The sequence below is a fragment of the Lepus europaeus genome, chromosome X (genome assembly GCF_033115175.1).
Source record: "Lepus europaeus isolate LE1 chromosome X, mLepTim1.pri, whole genome shotgun sequence".
NCBI classification, from domain to species: domain Eukaryota; kingdom Metazoa; phylum Chordata; class Mammalia; order Lagomorpha; family Leporidae; genus Lepus; species Lepus europaeus.
Genome location: NC_084850.1, coordinates 74,110,730 through 74,131,706, shown reverse-complemented (window position 1 = coordinate 74,131,706; position 20,977 = coordinate 74,110,730).

Sequence of the window (20,977 nt, the reverse complement as noted above, 5' to 3'; positions counted from 1 at the left end):
GGCTCAATCTGAAGGGCACTTCTCTGTCTTCCTAAAATAGATGACAAAAGTAGCCACTCATTTCCTCTCACTGCACTCTTTTTTTAAAAAAAATATTTATTTGAAAGTCAGAGTTTTAGAGAGACAGAGAGGGGGAAACACACACACACACACACACAGACAGACAGAGAGAGAGAGAGAGAGAATCTTTTATCTACTGGTTCACTCCTAAATGACCGCCATGGCCAAGGCTGGGGCAGGGCAAAGCCAGGAGCTTCATCCGGGTCTCCCACATGTGTGTGGGGGCCCAAGCACTTGAGTCATCTGTTGCTGCTTTCCTGGGGGGAAAGCAGGGAGCTGGATCAGAAGTGGAACAGCTGGGACTTGAACCAGCACCCATATGGGATTAACCTGCTTAACCTGCTGCATCACATCACCTCACTGCTGTCTTACAAGGTTACCTAGAGTGAGGCTGTAATGCAGGTGCAGTACATTTTTGACTAATCATTCATAAAAAATTAGCCCATCCATAGATGTTACTATACTTTTTCCAACATTAGCAGTTCCTGAGCAACATCTCCTGTGTCCATAGCTCTGAGGTGTGGGAAAAAGATGAAGGTACAATGGGGGTGGATTAAATGAGAGCTTGGGCCGCCTGTATATAAAGCTGATTTTTGCTCTCTGGACCTGGTTGTGCCTAATCCTATTTGTATCACTTCCATCTTAGTATGAATTGCTGATGTGTCCATTTGAACTCATGACTCGGTGAGTCTAAAAAAACCCAGCTTATCATGGTTGGCCACATACTTAGTTGATTTTTCATTGTCAGGTACTCTGCCTCTATATTGTGGCACGCTGTTCTTCCAAGAGCTGTTTACCAATAAACACTTCTGTTCTTCAGATTGCATGGCCTTGCTGTAAAATCCCAGAAGTCTGTATTGGAATTTTCCTTTTAGCATTTGGTATAAAATCAAAAGGAACATCTTTTCCTACCCCAGATGCATAAAATACCATAAGGTTTGCCAAATGGGCTATCTGAAACAGCTGAGCTGCTGGCACTGCAGCCTCAATCTACTACAAGGTTGCTTCTTGCTCTGTATTACAATCAAAGCTGGCAGCGATTCATAGTATGAGTCAAAGTGGTTTTCCCAGAAGTGGAATATACTGGCTCCCAAATCCAAAGAGTCCTAGCAGATATTGTGTTTCCTTCTCTGTAATGGGGGTGACTTGGATATAATCTAACACACTAATAGGATATAATCTAACACACCTCTGACTAATTGATTCTAAAAATGTCACTGATTTGGTGTCCACTTGAGTCTCTGAAGGATTTCTGTCTTACTCTTTGGAGACTCAAATCTGTGGGGTGTGGTGGTCAATTGTATGCCCGGGGCTTAGGGCCCAGGATGAGCAGATACAGATTCTGACAGATCAGAGAACAGCTTAGAGTCATCTGTGGGTTTCTATCTCCTTTACTAACATTAACATCAGCGGTGAGACATGCACAAGGAAAAGCCACTTGCCCACGACAATGGTGAGGCCACAGGCGTTACCCATCTTTGTGTCTGGGTGGCAGATGGATACACACACACACACACACACATAGCCGCACATAGCTGCATACATTCATATATCCACAAGTTGCCACTTCTAGTCATGCTTCCCGGTTGCTTATATGGGCTTACAGATTCAAGTGGCCCAGCACTGAATTGTTACATGGCAGCTAGCCAAGCAGGTGAGCCTGTCAGTTACTGGGACACCAGTTACTGTAGAGGTACAGAGATATGAGAACACAGAGACAAGGGGACAAAGGCCAAAGGCATGTGAACTCGATAACTTTACCTTCCCAAGTTCATCTCCTCAACAAAGGTGTTTACCAACTAGTTCTCCAGGACAAGATGTGGTTGATTTACAGCATTTACAGATTTTCATGATGTAAATACTCCCACTATGACTGATTTCAAACTTACTAATATGATAGCATTGAATGTCAAGCTGAGAAGTTAAAGTATGAGGATACTTTAAAAAGTTCATTTAAAATGGAATTAAAAGATGAGGTTTTTTGTTGCAAAAATTTTGAAATCTAAGAGCTTTTTCATCATATTTATTTCCTGGGAGCTTTGTGAAAACTCTTATATTTGTAGCATAAAGATACAATAGATCTAAATAACATCAAAAGTACACATAAAAGGAAACAGGCTAAAATAATTAGGCAGGGGGGCTGGTGCTGTGGCATACTGTATAAAGCCACCGCCTGTGGTGCTGGCATCCAATATAGGTGCCGGTTCAAGATCCAGCTGCTCCACTTCTGATCCAGCTCTCTGATATGGCTTGGGAAAGCAGTGGAAGATGACCCAAGTGCTTGGGCCCCTGCACCCGCATGGGAGACCCAGAGGAAGCTCCTGGCTCTTGGCTTCGGATCAGCCCAGCTCTGGCCGTTGTGGCCATCTGGGGAGTGAACCGGTGGATGAAGACCTCTCTCTTTCTGCCTCTGCTTCTCTGTAACTCTGCAATTCAAATAAATAAAATCTTTTAAAAAATTAGGAAGTGATGAATTTTGAATTAACTACTAATTTCAATAAGTTTATATAATCTAATTTTATTATCTGCTCTACTTAACAATTGGATTATAAAATTCCTGAAAACTTAATAACTGACTTTCACAAACTAGTCTGAGTTAGATCTGGTACATCACTGCTTCTATGTGTTTGCCAATTCTTGCTTATCTGGTTTGATTGATGTCACCAATGTACTGGACCAGTGTGATGTACAGTGGAAGGTCTACAACATCATAGTCCTTTTGCATTATATTAGTAGAGAGATGGTCCAGGTCTCTTCAGACTGTATTATGACATGGGCCAAACAGCTAATATAGCCCCTAGGCAAGATTATTAATGGATACTGTAGCCTCTTCCAAGTGAATGCAAACTATTTTTGATCCTCTTTTTCTGATGAAAATAGCAAAGAATCCAGTTACTAGATCAATACCTTGTACCCAACAGCATGCTGATAGTCTAGCAAAGATATCACATGTGGCATCACAGCTGCAATTGGGACTGCTGTTTGGACAAGTGGATAATAATTAATCATCTTTTCTCCCACTCCAGAATTGGTCTGACTTTTGTAGGGTAGAATTGGTTAATTAAATTGGCATATGATGAAACTATTCACCCTTGTCCCTAAATTCTGTAGATCTCTAAATGTTGTATTAATCTATTCCAATTTCAGTGACATGGAATATGTTTTCAATTTAATATTTTGGCCAAGAGGAGAAGTGTGCAGTTTCAGAATCTTCCACTTGGGTTTCCCATTGTGTTAGTCCCAAACATAATGGCCAAGGAATGAGGGGAAAATGAACCAATTCTGATATTCCAAAATACCCAAGGGGTATACAAAAATCAAAGATTTTCAAGTGCTCCTTCTCCTGTGTTAGCGTCCTACTCTTTTCCAATCAGCTTCCTAGTGTTTTCTTAGCAGACTTTGTTGAGAGTTCAGCCTTCTTGTAATATCTCTTAATCTTAAGTTTTGGACTTTATCCTCAGCATTTTCTACCCACCAGCTGTAGGAGATGATGTTCTCTTTTTAAAAGATTATTTATTTATTTATTTGAGTGGTATTTGAGTGGTAGAGTTACAGACAGTGAGAGGGAGAGATGGAGAGAAAGGTCTTCCTTCCGTGGGTTCACTCCCCCAGATGGCTGCAACGGCCGGAGCTGTGCCAATCTGAAGCCAGGAGCCAGGAGCTTCCTCCCAGTCTCCCACATGGGTTCAGGGGCCCAAGGACTTGGGCCATCTTCCACTACTTTCCCAGGCCATAACAGAGAGCTGGACTGGAAGAGGGGCAGCCGGGACTAGAACCAGTGCCCATATGAAATGCCAGCACCATAGGTGGAGGATTAACCTACTGCGCCACGAAGCCAGCCCCAAGATGATGTTCTCTTTACAGCCTGTCAAGTATGTGTTCTGGCTTTCAGTCCTAGATTTCAGTTGTTTTTAAATTATTGTTACACTTTCACCATTTTAAATTTGTGGTATGCTTTCAATTCAGTATATTAGCTATGAAATGGCAAATGACTTAACTCAGTTTTACCAAATTTGTCCTACAGTTTGAATATCCTTTATCTGAAATACTTGGGATCAGAAATGCTTCAGATTTCAGATTCTTTTGGTTTTTGGAAATGTCTGCATTATACATAATGAGATATTTTGGGAAGGGGATCCAAGTCTGAACATGAAGTTAATTTATGTTTCACACACACCGTATACTCCTAGCCAGAAGGTAATTTAATATAATGTTTTTACTATACCTATGTTTTGACTGCAACCCATCACATGAAGTCAGATGTGGAATTTTCTACTTATTATTTATATCTGCACTCAAATTTTCAGACTTTGGGGTGTTTCAGATTTTCAGAATAGTGATAGTCAATTTGTATACAGATGCTAATTTATGGTAACTGCCAATAGATAGAAACAAACTTCTACACCCAAGCCTAAAATTTAATACAGTATTGAGGTCCGGCATTATTCTTCCATATGTTCAGATGTGATTTACTAAATACTGCCAAGAAATCCAAAGAAAGCTTAGTGGGTCCTTTCAAAGCTGCTTAATTTTCCAAACTATTCTCCTCTGATTGCAGAAAATTTCCCAGGTTTGGAGAAGGACAGAGGCATCTTAGTACAGGAAGCTTATACAACCCCTAATAAACATGACCAAAAGAGATCCTCACCACGACATGTTGTAATCAAACTCACCACAGTGAAACATCAAAAAAGATTCTAAAATGTGCAAGAGAGAAATGTCAGATTACTCGTAGAGGATCTCCAATTAGACTCACAGCAGACTTCTCATCAGAAACCCTACAAGCTAGAAGGGAATGGCGAGACATAGCCCAGGTACTAAGAGAGAAAAACTGCCAGCCCAGAATATTATATCCTGCAAAGCTCTCAATTGTGAATGAAGGTGAAATTAAGACTTTTCATAGCAAACAGAAACTGAAAGAATTTGTTGCCACTCATCCTGCCCTGCAAAAGATGCTTAAAGATGTGTTACACACAGAAACACAGAAACATGGTCACCAATATTTAAGAAGGTAAAGGAAGGAAACCTCACAGCAAAAATTCACAGGAAGCTCAATTTCTCTTTGACATAGAATTAAACTCTGATGCTCTGTTAAAGCAGTGTGTTAAAGTAATCTATTATGTTCTCTTGATGTCTGTTAAATTCTAATTGTTCAAAAACAGCTAAATTTTTATTAAGAGCTATGGGTTATTTAAATATGTGCTTATTTTCAAAGATTTGAATAATCTCCTTGCATCAGTGATCAAATTTGGTCTATGTTATGTCATGATTTTAAGGAATCTTATTTCAACCAGATATTTTGGATTTTGAGCCTTCTTGGCATTCTTGACAGGCATTCAAAAAATCAAAGTTTCAAACAATCTGGACTCTAAAATTTCCAGTAAATCCTGGACTTTGGTTTTTCCAGTTTGGGCCCAACTGAAAAAATTGAAGGACCTATGTCTCTCATAGAGACACCAACTAATCAGGCTATTTGGATTATATTAGAAGTACTGTCAAGATGTGATGTGGTACCAAACTTTAAGTTTCTATAATGGAAAATGCTATTAATACAAATGTTTGAGAATTAAAAAGTCTAATGATCTTGTGTTACTAGACATGATAGTTATCTTAATGAGAAAGCCCCAGAGGCCTAAAGGGTTAAATACTTGTAAAATCCTACAGGTGCTTTCAAAAATACTGTGAAGTAAGCAAGTGCCTCTTGTTGGTTGATGAGTTTATAATTTTAAACATGGCGACTTAAAGTCTTTTGTCATCCACAGTTATATATGATTTGCTGCTCATAAAACTAAAGCGTTGTTGGTTCTGTGTTTAGCTGTCCTCCTATAGGTTCCTATGGACTTTTTCCAGCCACTTCTATTGTATTCAGTACTTTGGGATGGCTCTGTAAACAGATGAAGCCAATCATGTATTAACAGTACCAACTGAGAGAAAGTATGGTTAACTGAGGTTACTAAAAACAAAAAGCAATTCAAATCAATTGGCAATCTACAAAAAGAGTTAAAGATTTTAAAGCTATTATTAAAATTGCTATATTGGTCTATTATGTTATGTTATATGTGTGTACATATTGTATGTCCACATGGGGAAATTTTATTAAGAGTTTTATTTTAATTGGCTTATAGATAAGATTGTCCATAAATTTAAGCTGCTAAAATCAATCAAAGATACATTTTAATTTGTGTGACCTGAATCTGTGTATCATAAGTTTTAAACTTGTTGGTAGAAAGAAACTAAAAACATTTTATATGGTTGTGCTTAAGTTTACTGGTTAAACAAACTACACCATGTTAGATATTTAAGAGGTGTTTTCAAATACATGATTCTTAAAATTTCTAGAAGGCATTGGACCTTCTGGTAAATGTTTTCTTAAGCTGTTATCTAATGGTTGAAACTGTTTGCTAAGTATTCATGTGATATTGCTATTGTCAGCAAGCAAACTAGGACTTGCTCCCTCATTTCTCTATTCTAAGCCCAACTTGTTCTTTCATTTCTCTATTCTCTTCAAGGTAGGAAACTAATTCTATTATGAAGGAATCTGTAGGACGCACAATTTAATCTTTAGACCTTATGAAAGAGATGGCTAACATTTTTCTGTAATAGCATAGCCAAAATAAGAACTTAAATAATAATCTCATAGCTAGATTCACTTCGCCATCAGCGAAGTATACAGTAAGTAGAAAAAACCTCCCTTTCAGACCAAAGGGAAAGAAAGTTTTTAAGTGAGAATATAATTTTCCTCATGGGCATTGTCTACCTTAGAATAACTACTACAGAACATGCCTGTGACTATAGACTTGTAGTTCAGGCCACCGAAGATTAGAGATGGGACTTGGGCACTCCCTTGACTTGCATCCTCTGGTCTGCTTTAACACAAACCAGGAGGAAAAGAAAGCTCGGCATCAGAAGCAATGGGTGGCAGGTCTATTAATGGCTGATCTGTACAGTGATCTGCCCTCAAGGAGACCCAACAGGCCAGTCCACTGCAGTGGCTTTCAATGTGGTAAGCCTGGGCTTCAGCAGAAGTCAGCTTGTGAAGAGCCCTGGCAGCTCTACCAAGAGTTGGATCACTGGAAATGGACCTGCCCTGGAGTCGAAGGATGCCCAGGTCAGAGCCACAGATCTTATTGGCTCTAAGCTGAAAAGCCCTTCACTCAGCCCAACTTCCAAAGTGACCACTGCAGCTGAGGGGACGGCCAAGTAGTGTCAACAACATTGCAGGCAGAACTGTAAATTTCTTGTTAGAGATGCCCCCTGCCTTTACCTGGCCAGCTCTCCTCCCAGGCCAGCCAAGTAATGAAAGTCAACAGAGTGCCTTCCCCTAGGAGGTTCACACCTCCCTTAGGATATACCCCATGTGAAGAGATAGTTAGGTCTGTGCTTCTTAACTTACAAGGCCTAAAGCCCACCAGATTATTATCAAGTCCCTTCTATCAGGTTCTATTTGCCTCTCAATCAGAAAACTTAATTGTAGCTTAGACAGCACCTTTATTAGCTCCTCTAATAATGACTCTGTCCTTTGTTCTAGACCCTGACTAGCGTACTTGGGCCTCATTCCTTCGTAATCATAACCTCTACTCTACCACCAATGGCTCTACTCCCAACCTGTGTGTACTGATGGTCCTCTTCCCCACTTAATGCTGTATAATTGTTCAAACCTGGTAAATGGCACTCTTAGGATCATTGGTTACTATCCTCACTCTGTCTTTTATGACCTTGTCTAAATATGATCAGAGTCGGCAAACTTGGAAGGCTTCCATAGCCTTGGCAACTCATGACAACAGCCTAGGGTGGTTACTGGCACCAAAAACTAGAGTGTCAATTTGTTGGGTCAACAACAGGAGCCACTGTGCACTTGCTCCTCATGTGGGATCTCTGTCCTTAATGTGCTGTACATTGTGATTTAATGCTATAACTAGTACTCAAACAGTATGTTTCACTTTGTGTTTCTATGTGGGTGCAAACTGTTGAAATCTTTATACTAAATTGATCTTCTGTATATAAAGAGAATTGAAAATGAATCTTGATGTGAATGGAAGGGGAGAGGGAGCGGGAGAGGGGAGGGTTGCGGGTGGGAGGGAAGTTATGGGAGGGGGAAGCCATTGTAATCCATAAGGTGTACACTGGAAATTTATATTCATTAAATAAAATTTTAAAAATAAATTATTTTCTTAATTGTGAACATGAGATTTTCTTCCATTTGATGTATTCTTCAATTTTTCAGCAATATTTTGTGTTTATAGCATGCCAGTTATTTGACTTTTAGGTTAAGTTTATGCATAAGGATTTATTCTTTTGTAACTGTAATTTTTGTAATTTATTGTATTGTAATTATAATCATTTTCTTAATTTCCTTTTCAGATTCTTCACTATTAGTGTATAGAAATACATACAACTAATTTTTACATGTTGATTTTGTATGCTGTAACTTTGATGAATTTGTATATTACTTATAACAGGTGTGTGTGTGTGTGTGTGAGACAGTTTTCTATATATAAGATCTTATCACTTGTGAATAATGGTAATTTTACTTCCCAATTTGGATGCCTTTCATTTTTGCCTAATTTGTCTGATTAGACTTTCTATTACTATGTTGAACTGAAGTGAAAAATTGGTTATTTTTGTCTTGATTCTGCTCTTCGGAGAACAGTTTTCATGCTTTCACATTTGACTATGTTAGCTGTATGGACTTTATTATGCTAAGGAAGTTTTCTTCTATTTATAGTTTTTTTTAGTGTTTTTTAATCATGAAAGGAAATTGAATTTCATCAAATGCTTTTTCTGCATCAGATGAAATGAGCATATATATTTTTAAATTCATGCTGTTAGTGTGATATACTACATTAAATGATTTTCATATGATGATACATCCTTGCATTTGGGAATATGGAATATATCTCACTTGATCCTGGCATATAATACTATTGATATGTTATTGATTATGGTTTCTTGCTTTCTTGGGAGTATTTTGATTACTGATTCAATTTCCTTACTAGCTAAGAATCTAGTAATCTATTAATATTTACTTTTTGTTTCATAATTAAGTCTTGGTAAATTGTGTGTTTGTAAGAATTTTTATATTTTAGCTAGGTTAGCCCACTTGTTGTTAAGCCAATGTTTATACCTTTCTCTTGTGATTCTCTTTTATTCCTGCAAAACTGTTAGTAATGACCCCCATTGCATTTAGGTTTTCAGTCATCTAAGCATTCATTCTTTTTTCTTAATCTATCAAAAATGTGTCATTCTATTGATAATCTTGAAGAGCAAATTTTGGCTTCATTAACTTTCTATATTATTTTTCTATTTTACTTATTTACACTCTAATATTAATTATCTCCATGACTTGAATAGCATTGGGATTAGCTTGCTCTTTTTTTCCCCCCTCATTTCTTAAGGTATAATGTTTAGTTAGTGATTTGAAATATTTCTCCCCTTCCCTCCCCTCCCCTCCCCTCCCCTCCCCTCCCCTTCCCTTTCCTTTCCTTTCCTACAGGCAGAGTGGACAGTGTGAGAGAGAGATAGAGAGAAAGGTCTTCCTTTTCTGGTGGTTCACCCCCCAATGGCCACTGCGGCTGGCTCACCACAGCCGGCGCACTGTGCTGATCCGAAGCCAGGAGCCAGGTGATTATCCTGGTCTCCCATGGGGTGCAGGGCCCAAGGACTTGGGCCATCCTCCACTGCACTCCCGGGCCACAGCAGAGAGCTGGACAGGAAGAGGAGCAACTGGGACAGAATCCGGTGCCCCGACTGGGACTAGAACCTGGTGTGCTGGCACCGCAGGCGGAGGATTAGCCTATTGAGCCGCGGCGCTGGCCAAAATATTTCTTCTTTTCTAATGTAGGCACTTGTAGTTAAAAATCTCCTTTGACAGAGGCTTTTGCTGCACCCTTTTAGTTTTGGTGTGTCGTGATTTTGTTTTCTTATGTCTCAAGCTATTTAATTTCTTGATTTTCTTGTTTTTAGGATTTATTTTATTTACTTGAGAGACAGAATTACAGAGAGAAGTAGAAATAGAGAGAAGTCTTTAATCCGTTTGTTCACTCCCAAAATGGCTGTAACTGCCGGAGCTGAGCCAATCTGCAGCCAGGAGTCAGGAGCTTCTTCCGGGTCTCTGACGCAGGTGCAGGGGCCCAGGGACTTGGGCCATCTTCTTGCTGCTTTCCCGGGCCACAGCAGAGAGCTGGATCAGAAGTGGAGCAGCAGGGATGCAAACCAGAGCTCATATGGGATGCTAGCCCTTCAGGCCAGGGCATTAACTCGCTGCACCACAGCACTGGCCTCAGGTGAGCCTCTTTTAAATGATATATAGATGGATAGTTTTTTCTAAAATTCATTATGCCAGTCTTTGTTGTTTGATTGGAAATCTTAATCCATTTACATTTAAATTAATCACTTATAAGGAATGACTTCTGCCATCTTGCCATTTCTTTTAAAAAGATTTTTATTTTTATTTGTTTGAAAGGCAAAGCTACAGAGAGAAAGGGAGGGAGAGAGAGAGCAAGATCTTCCATCTACTGGTTCACTTTCCAAATGGCTACAACAGCAATGGCTGGGCCAGGCTGAAGCCAGGAGCCAGGAGCTTCTTCTTGGTCGCTCATGTGGGCAGAGGGGCCTAAGCACTTGCATCATCTTCTGCTGATTTCCCAGGTGCATTTGCAGGGAGCTAGATCAGAAATGGAGTAGCTGGGACTTGAACCAGTGCTCATATGGCATGCCAGCATTGTAGGCAGGGGCTTAACCTGCTATACCTCAATGCTGGCCCCAGGGGTGGGGTGCGGGTGGGATTTGGGTTGCAGTGTGTTATGCAAGCTTGAGATGCCTGCATCCTATCAAAGTGACAGTTGGGGTCTCAGCCTTTCTGCTTCTGATCCAGTTTCCTGCTAATACATGCTGCAAGGCAGCAGCAGATGGCCCAGTAATTGGGTTTGTGCCACTCACATGGGAGATCTGAGCGGAATTCTGTGCCTATAACTTGGCATGGTCCAGTCCTGGCTGTTGCAGACATTTAAAGAGTGAGCCAGTGGATAGAAGCTCTCTCTCTCTTTCTAGGTTGCTCTTTTATTTTATTTTATTATTTTTTTCCAGTTTTTAAAAGGAAGATTTATTTAACAAGTTTCATTTAGTACAATACATCTAAATGGAAATCACAATACAAGGAAAGATTTAAATCAAAGCCTCAGAATTTCATACAAACAACAAGACCAAACTCCTAAAGTATTGGTATTACATCTCAAAATTGTCCCAGATCTTAAAAAAAAAGTATACACTCACGTGCCTTACAGGATATTAAACCAAAAAGCTAGAATTAACAAACATGCCAAATGTTTTCACTTTGAATCATAGACACAGCTCCTATATTTGAGTTTTACAGAAAAGCATGTTTCTTAACATGCATCTGAAGTTTTCAATGTATTGTGGTATAAGAGCAACATTTAATGTAAGCAAAATTGCTCTTTTAATTAGATGAAAAGAAGTAAATATTTTTAAAAAGAAAATAAAGCATGAAACTATAATAATACTGATTTTTATGTAATATCGATTTTTATGTTTGCCTATATATTTTATTTTACTAGAGAGCTGTATTGTCTTCACATGGCTTGAGTTTGAACTAATGTTTATAATCTTTTTATTTTAACTGCAGTATTCCCTTTAGCATTTTTTGAATGATAGGTCCAATGGTTGAAGAATCTTTTGGTATTTTTTTGTTGTCATTATAGATTGTGTGTGTAGATTGTGTTGTGTTAGGCCTAGTAAAGTGTTAATTTTGAAGCATGGTTTAGCCAGACATATAATTCTTTTAGCCTCCATTGTTTCTGATGAAGTGTTGGCTGTTGACTTTTTTGATAATCCATGATACATGACAAGTCGCTCTCTCTTACTGTTTTCAAGATTCTCTGTCTTTTGCCTCAAAGTTTGATTCAAAGTATGCCAATGTGGTCTCTTTGAGCTTGTACTACATGCAATTCGTTGACTTCTTGGAAGTGTAGATTCATATCTTAAATTTGGGGAAATTTTTGGCCATTATTTCTTCAAATAATTCCTCTGCCACTTTCTTCCTCTATTTTCCTTGACTTTCACTGTGGTAGAGGCCTTTGTCTTTTAGTTAAACTTGTTTCTAACTAACGATTAAACTTGTGGTAGAGGCCTTCACAAGGTCAGAAGAAGGGGGGAACCCCTCCTGGGAATGAAATGTCATTGTTATCTGCTTGCCTGTGAAGCTACTATCTGCTTGAGTTCCTGCTTGTTACCACTGAGGGATGGTGTTAACCCCCGCAAAACAGCCTACAGCTCAGTAGGTGTGTATAAAAAAATCATCAGTAACTATGTACGTGTGTGCAGTACTGTAGCAATTCCTATGGCCACCATGTAGCATTAGAATATCCTTATATGTAGCCATATAAAGGAGACAAAGAAGCTAAAACCATATATAAGAAACTACCCCTTTGTTCAGGGCTCAGGCTTTTGTATAAAACTCCATCTGAGACTTATGCTGGCATAAATAATAGTAAAAGACAAATTCCTTAAAGGCCTTGGTATCTCAACTCTGTACACAAATCCTACTACAACATGATGCAAAAATCGGTCTGCATAATCATTCTCCGTATGACTCACAGGCTCTGCTCTTTTTTTTTCCCTGTGTTCCTCAGTTTTGATCATTTCAAATGGCTGATGTTCAAATTCACTCATTCTTTTTCTTTTGCCTGCTCAAATCTGCTGTTGGACCAATCTAGTGAATTGCAAAACTCATTTATTATATTCTAAACCCCAATTTTGTTGTTTGGTTCTTTTTATGATTTCTATTTTTTGCTGTATTACCAGTTTTTCTCTTGTATCATTTTTCTGATTACTTTAGCTCTTTGTATTTCCCTTTAACTCTTTCAGCATACTAAAAACAGTTGCTTTAATGTCTTTATATAGTAAGTTCAGTGTCAGGGTTTGTTTCTGCCAATGTATTTTCTTTCCTTGTTTCAGTTATGTTTTCATATTTCTTTGTATGCCTTTTGATTTTTTTTGTTGGAAATTGGGTAAAGAACAAACCAACCTCCTCTATCAGTCTTTTCATGTCCAAATAGTCCTTTATTTATTATCTTGGCATTCTATGAGCCTAGGGATAAGACTGGTGTTAATGCTTATGATCTTCTTCCATTTACCCCAGCTCACATTTTGCCTGGGACTATGCGTGATTTCTCAATTCTGTACACAGAAGTGCTTGTAAATGATTTTATTTCCCTAAGATTCTCACTTAACTTCTCCGTGGAGCTTTAGGTGGGCTCTTATAAATCACCATCCACCATCCCTTATGCCATATGTTTGCAGGTCTGTAGTCTACAGTTTTTATAATTTCTGGCTAATTCTTTTTCCTACCTGAGATATGACTTGGGCAAGGCAGAGACTATTCCTTCATGTAGCAACTAGGAAGGTTAGTATTTTGCAAATAATGTCTGCCATGCTCTCTAGATTCTAGGTTCTAGGGAGAGAACTAGGAACTGTACCATTGCCTCTTCCAGATTAGGGTTACAGTGAAACAAGAACAAATGAAAACGCCATGAAATTTCCTACTATTTTTAATGTAGCTATTTCTTGGTTGGGCATTTATTTGATTGATACAGACTTTTGACTATTTTGCATCTCTTATAAGGTTATGTGAGCCAGTTCCTGGTTGTTTTTAATTATTTCCATAGATGAAAGGACAGCCTGCAGCTTCCCAGACTACCATTTTGTTTTCATTATCTTTTACGCAGTAGCAATTTTCCCTTGTAATAACAATGAAATTCAATTATTTTCCCCACAATTCTCAAATATCTGACAGAAATTTTCTTCTGTTTTATGGCCTCTACCAATATACTACTCTACTTCAGTCCTGATCAGAATTATACAGTCTCAGTACCACTTTGTATCAATGGCTGTCCATATGCTTTACTTACAACCAGTAATTTGTACCTTCTTCCCATCTATCTTAGAGGCCAGGAACCTATGTATAACCCATGGGTTGATTGCTTGTTTTGATGAATAATATTTAATTACAACACAATCACTCCTGCTCATTTATATATTGCCTCTGACTGCTTTCATGTACACCTGCAGAGCTAAGTACATATTAAGTGGCACTGTGCCCTAAAAAGCCATATTTTCTATCTGTACTTTTGTGAAAACCAATTATCTGCCCTGACCTACTCGGTGGGTGGTGCAGCTCCAGGATGCCATCTTAGTATCTGCTTTCTCAGACCAACTATAGTAGCATGTTTTGCTGATTGAGTCCTTTGGGGAGTAGGCACTGAGATGACTAATGTACAGAAATTTATAAGACAAGAAAGTAGGGTTAGAAAGAGAAGTTGGTCTGTCATGGGATCACAAAGCCACAAGTGATACCATGAGAAGCTCAGAAGTGTAGATTGCTCATCAGACTTATTCCAAGTTTTGGGGAGGGAACCAGTCCTTTACAACTCCTCCATGAGCATTGGATACAGGCTTCTTTAGGAAGCAAGCATCTTCCTGGTAGAGATAGTACTCTAAGCCAAAAGCAATTCCTAGATAGGGCTGGTGGCTGGCAGCCCTGGAAGCAACTGGGAATAAGTCTTTTATTCCTGGAGATGGGGTCTGGAAACACAACACAGGTAAATTATTAAATACTACAACGTATTTCCTTTCAGTGATTTTGTTCTCCATGCATATACAAACTTTATAAATCAGACTTTTATAAAAATTTAATGGAGATTAAATGATTTTACTAGTTACCAAACAATTTTGGTTTCTTTCAAGAACTTAAACAGCTATGTGTTCTATTATGTTTTGAGTGAATCTACATCATATGCTACATTGTGTTTTGAGTGAATCTACGTTATATGCTACATTATTAAATTGCATTATTGAAGAGAAATGAATTCTTTACAAACATATTTGAGGCAAAATTGACACATAACTTTATATTATGATATGTCTATGATATTTCATACATGCAGGTTCAACAACTATGTCAAGTTAAAATCGGTATCACAGAGTTTTACAATGTATGATGTTTTTCTGATACCAGATTACAAGGAATAAAGGCATTACTTTAGTGGTTCTCTTGGAAGTATGTTTTAGCTTAAGCTTCTGCAACAGGAAGGCCTCCTAACTTGAGTCAACGTATGAGGTTTATTGCCAGTTGCTTGGCTTAGTGTTTCATAATCTTGTTTCCCTAATGCAGAGCATACATAGATTCTATTTGAAGGGGAGATGTGACATTTTTTTGCATATGTTATAATGCCTACCACTTTTCTGGTGTTTCTCAAGTACTAAACATAACGTTGGTTTTCCAAAAATCCTTAATATGTTGGCATTCCTATTATCATTGCTTTTGTGTAAGATTTTTCTGATCTTTGAGCCTATTGTTTTAGAAAAGGAATTTAGAAAGCACTCCAATGTATGTTTTATCTTTACCTCAAGAATGCCTTCAGCAGCTTGGCAGATTTAAAGGTACTCTATCAAGTTCTCCAGTTGTTCTCTCTGTATCTGCAGTTCAAAGCATCTGTGGCTAAATTGTTTCCTTTCACTTCATTATGATACCTGAAGCACTTAAACAGAGAGGATATTATCCACTCCAATCTTCCATACCAGATTTTTCTCTAGGCTGTTTAAAGCCATCATAGGATAAACATTTAGTGAGTTCCTGCTGAGCAATTTGGAAGGAAAATAGAGTACAGAATTTGTTACTACCTTAAAATGCATAGGCAGCTATGGAATGAGATAATAGCTGCATGAAAACAACTAAAGAGTGTTTGTCAAAAACGTTTTATACCTGTATGACTTTTTTTATTTCAGTAAAATTACAGATTTTTCTGGTTGTGATTTTCTTTCACTTAGCACCAAAACTTACATGTCGACTTTACAGTTTGAAGAATGCAAAAGCACCTGTCTTATAAATTCAATCACCTAAATTTATATGGGTCAAATGTCATTGTCCATATGACAATTTCACTGAGCAATGAAAGCTGGAGATTATGATTACTGTGATAGGCCAGTATATGGTTTAACCATAAATGTTGCCCCAAGGTTTCTGCTTTTATGTAATACTTCTGCTAAAAGACAATTTGTTATTACCGTCTGGTTATATCCTTTTTTTAAAAAAAATTACTATCACAGGAAATACCTATTTAAAATATTTTACAATAAACAAGAATAATAAAATAAATCTGAAAGATCAGTTATGTGCAGTATGCAAGTGATTACCAAATGCATGTCTCTGGTGATTATATTTCTTCTTTCTGTTGGCAAGCACTGTTTTTTGGAATAATATCAACACAGAATTAAGATTTGTTTATGGAAGTTCCTCTTGTCTGTTCCTTCCAAAAAGTTTTGATTTATATCTACCATGAATATACAGAAGAGTTCTGAAACCATCAGATGCAACTTGATGAAAATAGAAAAATTAACAAGAGAAAAATTATCACTGCTGTAGACAATCTGTGTTTAGGTTGATGTATAAATATGTATAAGAGTTCATAAAAAATTCCAGTTATGTTTGTGATTATGTAACTCTGGGGAATCAGCAAAGGCAATAATATCCCCTTTTAATTGCCTACATATTGGAAATTTGTCTAGAAAATATTAATATCCTTTCCACTAAGAGAAATGAGAGGTAAAATATTTAAATTATTATTTGTTTATTCTTTTTTAAAAAGATTTATTTATTTATTTGAAAGGCAGAGAGAGAGAGATTTTCTAGACACTAATTCACTCCCCAAATGGTCACAATGGCTGGGGCTGAGCCAGACCGAAGCCAGGAGCCAGGAGCTTCTTCCTGTTCTCTCACGTGTTGGTGGGGGCCCAAGCATTTGGCCATCTTCCACTGCTTTCCCAGGTCATAGCAGAGAGCTGGACCGGAAGTGGAGCAGCTGGGACTGGAAACAGTGCCCATATGGGATGTCAGCACCACAGGCTGAAGTTTAGCCTTCTACACTACACAGCCAGCCCCTCTTTGTCTTTTTTAATATGAAAGGCAAAAAAGATGGAGCGAGGTCTTCTGCCTATTTCACTCCTCAAATGCCCACAACAGCCAGGAATGGGCCAGACCAAAGTCAAGACCAGATCACAGAACTCCATCCAGGTATCCTATGTGGGTGGCAAAGACTGAAATATTTGAGCCATCATCTGCTAATCTGTGCATTAGCAAGAAACTGGAAGGAAACGAAGGAACCCGGATTCAAACCAGGTACTGTGATATGAAATACTGTGATCCAGGTGGCATTCTTAACTGCAATGCCCATCCTGAGAGGTAAACATTTTACTGATCATATTTAAGATTTTGTTAGTGGTAGTTTATGCTGTGGCTTGGCAGGTAAAGCTGCCGCGTGTGATGCCGGCATCCCTTATAGGTGCTGGTTTATGTTCTGGATGCTCCACTTCTAATCCACCTCCCTGCTAATGTGCCTAGGAAAGCAGTAGAAAATGGCCCAAGTGCCTGGGCCTCTGTACACACGTGAAAGAAGCTCCTGGCTCTTGGCTTCTGGCCTTGGCCCGGCCCTGCCCTGGCTGTTGAGGCCATCTGGGGAATGAACCATCATATGGAAGACCTCTCTCTCTCTCTCTCTCTCTCTCTCTCTCTCACCCTCTGTCTCTCTCTGTAACTCTTTAAAATAAATAAATAAATCTTTAAAAAAAGATTTTGTTAGTGAACACTGATTATCTTAGAATATGCTAGAAATTGAAGATAATTTTGTACTACTTAGAAGAAAGGTTTGGTTATTAAATATCATCTCTCAAATTAAGATAAAGTAATTGAGACACTATTAATTAGAACACCATTTCTATAAGTTTCTCAGAAAAAAATAAATGACCTTGTGCATTCATTAAACATTTATTATTGCTAGTTATATTCTATTATGTGAGTAGAACTATATGCATACATAACAAGCAGTTCTTATCATGAAATAAAATTCTAGTGAATAGTAAAGATACTAAAAATACAGTATTATAACAGGTAGTGTTTAGTATCATGGAGACAAAAATAATCAGTAAAATTGTACAAATTCTTGAAGGCCATAGTATGTTTTATAGTTAATTTTAATGATTTGGTATTTTGTTCTAATTTTTGGCTAATTTTGAATAGAGGAGTAAGTTTATCTGTTTTATGATTTTAAATCAAAAATGAAAATATTTCAGTGACTGTCAAGATAGAGTAGCCCAATTCATCCCTGGTCTTCCATTTTTTTTCAAAGAAAAATCTAGAAACAACACAGCAAACAAGCACAGGAAAACTTTGAAATATAGAAAAAAAATGCATAATGCCTAGAAGGGCCTCAAGACTTGAGAAATGACGCAGTGTTGAGTTCCTAGGGTCTCCTTATTGATACACACACACACACAAAGAGGGCACTGCAAAGTTTCCAACCCAGGACTATCAGCAGGTACAGAAGAAAAAAAAAAAAAACCTTAAGGCAAAGCAACTCCTCTCAGCCATATGACATGGAGAAATGTATTTTAACAACAGAAAGACTTTTTCTTTCCTTTGGTAATACTCACCCTGTTTCATACAAGTACCAAAGGATAAATTCCAACCAACACCCAGGATTTTAACAAATGCAAGCAAGGAGACACTATATTAATATCAGAAAATTGGTTCTCAAAGCAAAGTAAGTTTTTAGAGAGAAAAAGGATTATTATAAAATGACAAAAGGATCAATTCACCAAAAAGACATAAAACCATGAAATTTGCATACAATAAAAGCAGAGCCTGAAAATACACAAAGCAAGAACTGATAAAGTAATGAAAATAAATATAAATTGGACCACATTAGAATTAAAAAAATCTGAGGGCAGGCCTTGTAGAATAGTGGGTTAAGCCACAACTTGGGATACCACATCCCATATGGGCATGCTGGTTCAAGTCCCATAACTCTGCTGCTCATTCAGCTTCCTGCGAATACAACTGGGAAGGCAGCAAATGGGATGGCTCAGATACATGGGTCCTTGCCACCAACATAGGAGACCTGGATGGTGTTCTGGGCTTCTGGCTTTGGCCTGGACCAGCCCTGGCTCTGGCAGGCTAATTTAGCCACCATGAAAATCAACTGTAAAATAACAAAAAAATAAAAAGCTAGGAGAAAATCTTTGAGATCTAGGACTAGAAAAACCTGCAAAAAATATGATCCATAAGAAGGAAAATTGACAAATTGAACCTCATCAAAATTCTAACCTTTTATTTGTGATAGTCCCTTTATATTATGAGTGAAAACATTAGAAAGGGAGAAAATGTTTGCAAACCACATATCTGAAAAAGGACTGGTGTGTAGTTTATATAAAGAATGCATAAAATTCAGGAGAAAAACTATAATGAGAAAATGGGCAACAATACAATCATTAAACTCAAGATATGGCAAATAATTACATGAAAAGATATTCAACATCATTACATTTTGCAGGCAATGTAATTAAAACCACAATGAGATATCACCACAAAACTACCAGAATAGTGAGTGAAAAGATGGTTTCAAGGGTTTGAAGGAAATGGGAAGATATTGGTCAAAGGGTACAAAGTTACAGTAATTACTGTACAACATGTACAACACGAGGACTGTAGTCAATTACATTATATGGAATACTGGTAATTTGCCAAGAATAGATTTTACTCTTACCATAAAAGAAAAAAATAGAAACAAAATTTAAAAAAAGAATAGTAACTATATGAGGTGATGGGGATGTTAATATAAGTGTAGTAATCACTAACATGTTTTTATATACTTGATTTATATATATTAAAACATGTTATACATTTTAAATATATATATATATAATTAAAAATGATAAATTAATAATAATCACAACCAGTTAACAATCACAACCAGTTAACAGTAACAACAACAGACACTAAACATGCAACTGCAATATGGCAAGACTATTTGCACACCTGGTTATTTCGGAGATATGAAACTATATACTCACCAAACCCAATGCACAGTGTTTATAGATGGTTTATTAATAAAAATTATTCTCAGAAAACAACCCACATGCTCTTCAATGAGGGAACAGTAATAAACCGTGGTGCATGCATGCTATAGAATATGATTTGACAACAGAAATGAACTAACTTCTGGTGTACACATCAACCTGAATGAACCTTGTAAGAATTATGCTGAGTGGGGGCCGGCACTGTGGCGTATTGGGTGAAGCCGCTGCCTGCAGTGCCAGCATCCCATATGGGCGCTGGTTTGAGAACCAGCTGCTCCACTTCCGATCCAGCTCTCTGCTATGGCCTGGGAAAGCAGGAGAAGATGGCCCAGGTCCTTTGGCCCCTGCACCTGCGTGGGAGACCCAGAAGAATCTCCTGGCTCCTGGCTTCAGATTGGTGCAGCTCCAGCTGTTTGCAGCCATCTGGGAAGTGAACCAGAGGATGGAAGACCTCTCTCTCTGTCTCTCTCTCCTTCTCTATCTCTCCTTCTCTCTCCTCCTCTCTCTGTGTAGCTCTGACTTTGAAGTAAATAAATCTTTAAAAAAAATTATGCTGAGTTAGGCCGGCGCTGTGGCTCAATAGGCTAATCCTCCACCTGCGGTGCCGCACACTGGGTTCTAGTCCTGGTCGGGGCGCCAGATTCTGTCCCTGTTGCCCCTCTTCCAATCCAGCTCTCTGCTGTGGCCCGGGAGTGCAGTGGAGGATGGCCCAAGTGCTTGGGCCCTGCACCCCATGGGCGACCAGGAGAAGCACCTGGCTCCTGCCTTTGGATCAGCACAGTGCGCTGGCCGCAGCAGCCATTGGAGGGTGAACCAATGGCAAAGGAAGACCTTTCTCTCTGTCTCTCTCACTGTCCACTCTGCCTGTCAAAAAAAAAAAAATTATGCTGAGTGAAAGCAGTTGATCCGAAAAGGTTATGTACCGTGTAGTTCCATTCATGTAACACTTTCTAAATGACAAAGACATAGAATTTGGAACAGATTACTGGTT